This window comes from Alosa pseudoharengus, unplaced genomic scaffold, assembly GCF_046254945.1.
Source record: "Alosa pseudoharengus isolate Yale_2024_CS ecotype anadromous, Long Island Sound unplaced genomic scaffold, YU_APseudo_1.1 YU_APseudo_1.1_scf_20, whole genome shotgun sequence".
NCBI lineage: Eukaryota > Metazoa > Chordata > Actinopteri > Clupeiformes > Clupeidae > Alosa > Alosa pseudoharengus.
This window is the reverse complement of record NW_027468664.1, coordinates 12,716,929-12,723,359: the sequence shown is the minus strand read 5'-3', so window position 1 is coordinate 12,723,359 and position 6,431 is coordinate 12,716,929.

The following is a 6,431-nucleotide window of genomic DNA, read 5'->3' as shown; positions in this document are numbered from 1 at the left end:
ATTGTAACTGTTACTTGTCATCAACTATGACTCCTACCCACTGTAGCTAGTTAGCTAAGATAGCTAAGTAACTTGGTTAGCATAGTTAGCATGCTAGCATGTTAGCATGCTAGTTAGCATGCTAGTTAGCATTTTTAGCAAAACTGTTAAAAACGATTAGCTAAGTTAGCTAAGTCACATGGTTAGCATAGTTAGCATGCTAGTTAGCATTTTTTGCAAAACTGCTAAAAATGATTAGCTAAGTTAGCTAAGTCACATGGTTAGCATAGTTAGCATGCTAACATGTTAGCATGCTAGTTAGCATTTTTTGCAAAACTGCTAAAAATGATTAGCTAAGTTAGCTAAGTCATATGGTTAGCATAGTTAGCATGCTAGCATGTTAGCATGCTAGTTAGCATTTTTTAGCAAAACTGCTAAAAATGATTAGCTAAGTTAGCTAAGTCACATGGTTAGCATGTTAGCATGCTAGCATGTTAGCATGCTAGTTAGCATTACTATTAAAAATGATAAACGAAGTTAGCTAAGTCACATGGTTAACATAATTAGCATGTTAGCATGTTAATTAGCATAGTTATCATAACTAATAAAAATTATTAGCTAGGTTAGCTAAGTCATATGGTTAGCATAGTTAACATTTTAATATTGTTAGCATGCTAGTTAGCATAGTTACTTGGTTACCATTATTATCTTTAACATAGTTAGCATAACTACTAGCAAACATTGGAGCCATTCCAACTGTTAGTTATCGTCAACTATCTGCCTAAATAATTTAACCATTTCAATTATCAACCTATTTAACTGTTCAGTCATTCCAACTATAGTAAACCTTATCTACCAAGCAAATAATTTAACGATATGAACTCATCATATTTTTGCATTTTCATGCACTGTATTTCCTTCAGGAAATGCTTTTCTAGTTACAGTGCATGAAAATGCACTGTACTGTTATTCCAAGGCATTTTATTATTATTATTATTATTCTTCTTCTAACGCAGCTAATGCAGCTTCAACCGTTTAACGTAGAAACTTCATTCAAACTATGTTACGTAGGTCTTACTTAGGACATGTGAGCTTTGTATTTTTCAACTTTGTAACTTTTATACTTTTTAAACTATTAATTAAAAACTAATCAAAATTTCCCCATTGACTTAACATTATGATTATGACATCACAATACGGCCGTTAAGCAATTAGAATCCTATGGCAGGTGTTCGGGCCACCTGTTTCAACTGCCAGTCTCAGGCTTTAAGCATACAAACTGGCCCTATTAAGACTACACATCCTGTTCAACTGCTTCCTCTGCCAAAAACTGTTTCAAAATAAAAGTCCTCACTACAATATTTCACTGTTAAACAATTTAACCCTTTAAACTAATGAACTTTTTAACTGTTCAACCATTGTAACTGTTACTTGTCATCAACTATGACTCCCACCCACTGTAGCTAGTTAGCATGGTTAGCATGCTAGCATGTTAGCATGCTAGCATGTTAGCATGCTAGCATGTTAGCATGCTAGTTAGCATTTTTTACAAAACTGCTAAAAATGATTAGCTAAGTTAGCTAAGTCACATGGTTAGCATAGTTAGCATGCTAGCATGTTAGCATGCTAGTTAGCATTTTTTGAAAAACTGCTAAAAATGATTAGCTAAGTTAGCTAAGTCACATGGTTAGCATAGTTAGCATGCTAGCATGTTAACATGCTAGTTAGCATTTTTAGCAAAACTGCTAAAAATGATTAGCTAAGTTAGCTAAGTCACATGGTTAGTATAGTTAGCATGCTAACATGTTAGCATGCTAGCATGTTAGCATGCTAGTTAGCATTTTTAACAAAACTGCTAAAAATTATTAGCTAAGTTAGCTAAGTCACATGGTTAGCATAGTTAGCATGTTAGCATGCTAACATGTTAGCATGCTAGTTAGCATTTTTAATAAAACTGCTAAAAATGATTAGCTAAGTTAGCTAAGTCACATGGTTAGCATAGTTAGCATGCTAGCATGTTAACATGCTAGTTAGCATTTTTAGCAAAACTGCTAAAAATAATTAGCTAGGTTAGCTAAGTCACATGGTTAACATAGTTAGCATGTTAGCATTGCTAACATGTTAGTTAGCATAACTACTAAAAATGAAAACATTAGCTAAGTTAACTAAGTTAAGTATTATCCACCTATTTAACCGTTCAATCATTCCAACTATATTAAACCTTCTCTACCAAGCAAATCATTTAACCATATAAACTATCCACCTATTTAACTGTTCAGTCACTCCAACTATATTAAACCTCATCTACCTAGCAACCAATATAGTTTGTTTTTACTCTGTATGATATTTTACATCATATTTTTTGCATTTTCATGCACTGTATTTCCTTCAGGAAATGCTTTTCTAGTTATTATTCTTCTTCTAACGCACTTAATGCAGCTTCAACCGTTTAACGTAGAAACTTCATTCAAACTATGTTACGTAGGTCTTACTTAGGACATGGGTGCTATGTATTTTTCATCTTTGTAACTTTTATACTTTTTAAACTATTAATTAAAAACTAATCAAAATTTCCCCATAGACTTAACATGGGCTGATGACATCACAATAGAGCCGTTAAGCAATTAGAATCCTATGGCAGGTGTTCGGGCCACCTGTTTCAACTGCCAGTCTCAGGCTTTAAGCATACAAACTGGCCCTATTAAGACTACACATCCTGTTCAACTGCTTCCTCTGCCAAAAACTGTTTCAAAATAAAAGTCCTCACTACAATATTTCACTGTTAAACAATATAACCCTTTAAACTACTGAACTTTTTAACTGTTCAGCCATTGTAACTGTTACTTGTCATCAACTATGACTCCTACCTACTGTAGCTAGTTAGCATGGTTAGCATAGTTAGCATGTTAGCATGCTAGCATGTTAGCATGCTAGTTAGCATTTTTTTCAAAACTGCTAAAAATGATTAGCTAAGTTAGCTAAGTCACATGGTTAGCATAGTTAGCATGCTAGCATGTTAGCATGCTAGTTAGCATTTTTTGCAAAACTGCTAAAAATGATTAGCTAAGTTAGCTAAGTCACATTGTTAGCATAGTTAGCATGCTAGCATGTTAGCATGCTAGTTAGCATTTTTTGCTAAACTACTAAAAATGATTAGCTAAGTTAGCTAAGTCACATGGTTAGCATAGTTAGCATGCTAGCATGTTAGCATGCTAGTTAGCATTTTTTGCTAAACTACTAAAAATGATTAGCTAAGTTAGCTAAGTCACGTGGTTAGCATAGTTAGCATGCTAGCATGTTAGCATGCTAGTTAGCATTTTTTGCAAAACTGCTAAAAATGATTAGCTAAGTTAGCTAAGTCACATGGTTAGCATAGTTAGCATGCTAGCATGTTAGCATGCTAGTTAGCATTTTTAGTAAAACTGCAAAAAATTATTAGCTAAGTTAGCTAAGTCACATGGTTAGCATAGTTAGCATGTTAGCATGTTAATTAGCATAGTTATCATAACTAATAAAAATGATTAGCTAGGTTAGCTAAGTCATATGGTTAGCATAGTTAACATTTTAACATTGTTAGCATGCTAGTTAGCATAGTAACTTGGTTAACATTATTATCTTTATTAACATAGTTAGCATAACTACTAGCAAACATTGGAGCCATTCCAACTGTTAGTTATCGTCAACTATCTGCCTAAATAATTTAACCATTTCAATTATCAACCTATTTAACTGTTCAGTCATTCTAACTATATTAAACCTTATCTACCAAGCAAATAATTTAACCATATGAACGCATCAAATTTTTGCATTTTCATGCACTGTATTTCCTTCAGGAAATGCTTTTCTAGTTCTTATTCTTCTTCTTCTTCTAACGCGCTTAATACAGCTTCAACCGTTTAACGTAGAAACTTCATTCAAACTGCGTTGCGTAGGTCTTACTTATGACATGGGTGCTATGTATTTTTCATCTTTGTAACTTTTATACTTTTTAAACTATTAATTAAAAACTAATCAAAATTTCCCCATTGACTTAACATTATGATTATGACATCACAATACAGCCGTTAAGCAATTAGAATCCTATGGCAGGTGTTCGGGCCACCTGGATCAACTGCCAGTTTCAGGCTTTAAGCATACAAACTGGCCCTATTAAGACTACACATCCTGTTCAACTGCTTCCTCTGCCAAAAACTGTTTCAAAATAAAAGTCCTCACTACAATATTTCACTGTTAAACAATTTAACCCTTAAAACTACTGAACTTTTTAACTGTTCAGCCATTGTAACTGTTACTTGTCATCAACTATGACTCCTACCCACTGTAGCTAGTTAGCATGGTTAGCATAGTTAGCATGTTAGCATGCTAGCATGTTAGCATGCTAGTTAGCATTTTTAGCAAAACTGCTAAAAATGATTAGCTAAGTTAGCTAAGTCACATGGTTAGCATAGTTAGCATGCTAGCATGTTAGCATGCTAGTTAGCATTTTTTGTAAAACTGCTAAAAATGATTAGCTAAGTTAGCTAAGTCACATGGTTAGCATAGTTAGCATGCTAACATGTTAGCATGCTAGTTAGCATTTTTTATAAAACTGCTAAAAATGATTAGCTAAGTTAGCTAAGTCACATGGTTAGCATAGTTAGCATGCTAACATGTTAGCATGCTAGTTAGCATTTTTTATAAAACTGCTAAAAATGATTAGCTAAGTTAGCTAAGTCACATGGTTAGCATAGTTAGCATGCTAGCATGTTAGCATGCTAGTTAGCATTTTTAGCAAAACTGCTAAAAATTATTAGCTAAGTTAGCTAAGTCACAAGGTTAGCATAGTTAGCATGCTAGCATGTTAGCATTCTAGTTAGCATTTTTAACAAAACTGCTAAAAATGATTAACTAAGTTAGCTAAGTAACATGGTTAGCATAGTTAGCATGCTAACATGTTAGTTAGCATAGTTAGCAAAACTGCTAAAAATTATTAGCTAGGTTAGCTAAGTCACATGGTTAACATAACTACTAAAAATGAAAACATTAGCTAAGTTAACTAAGTTAAGTATTATCCACCTATTTAACCGTTCAATCATTCCAACTATATTAAACCTTATCTACCAAGCAAATCATTTAAAGCTACATTGTGTAAGAACTTCTCCCATCTAGCGGTGAAATTCTATATGACAACCAACTGAATATTACTTTCTAGCCCCTCCCATTCCGAGCGCATTTTAACTCCTACGGTGGCCGTTTCATGCCAAGGTTAACATGGCTTCCAGTAGCCTACTACGACTTCGTCCAGTGTTCCTTCCAGCGATGAGGTTACTTTAGAAAACATTACACATTGCATTTAGTTATATAGCCAGTAAACATGTTGGTTATGACCTCTATGTAAAGTGAATAATAGTTTTACGTTTTCGTTATTTTGGTAGGCTACTATTTCATTGCTAGCATCAGCTATCAGATTCCCAAACGAATGCATGCTAATGTTAGTACAGTATCAGTGCTATCTTTATTCTGTATGTACGAGATTAATAGTGTAAGGCAATGTTTTTACAGCGTAGCCTACTATTTTTCTCAGTGAGCAGAGTCAGAGATCAGTCGATGCTACGGAGGTGCGAGGGAAAGGTAAAGAGAAGCCAAAAGACAGCCGGTGGCAGAGGATCGGTGAGACCTCCTAGGCAAAGAAGAAGACTCTCCAAAGATGACGAGGAGAGAGTGGAAGAACTTCAAAGACAACGGAGAGAAGCAACGGAGGTTTGTGTTTTTAATATATTTCTCTGAACAGTATCAATTCAATGACACCGAAATTAGCTCGGAAGCTGCACCAGGCACGTTCGTTTTCGTTGCGTCTGCTGCAACTAGCATACACCAGAAACAAAGACCATTCTTCTAAAATTGATTTTACGCGTTGCGAACGGAACGCTTCAGTTACGCGCTTGGTGTAGCTTCCCTGTTTGTGTCTCCATTGTTTATATGTAGCAATTTCTAGCTGTTGCCAGTCAACTGCATGATGTGTTGTCTGCCAGTGAAATCATGACACATATGATTACGTTATGGTCTATAGAAAATGCTTTCACCTTTTCATTGTCCATACACATAGTATTCTTCATTTTGTGTAAACACTTGAAAAATGACAAGAGTACTGTTACTACTTTGCTAACCATCTAACTTTGCTACCTAAACAAGCCTATCTGATCTTATTTTTTGTGTCTTATTTCTTTAGAGATTTGTGGATGGAATGAGCCTGCAAGAGCACATGGACCTCACCACACAGTTGCTAGCGAGGCAGCCTGGTCTGGTGTTTGATGCATTGATGATGCATCAGCGCAGACATGTCATCCCCCCACCTGTGCCAGGGATGCCTTGGTGTACCTGTACACACTGCAGAGACATGCCAACCGATCGAGAGAAAACCTGTGTGAGCCTTCTGCCTCACTTCACACAGTACTGCCTAGATGAAGGTTTTC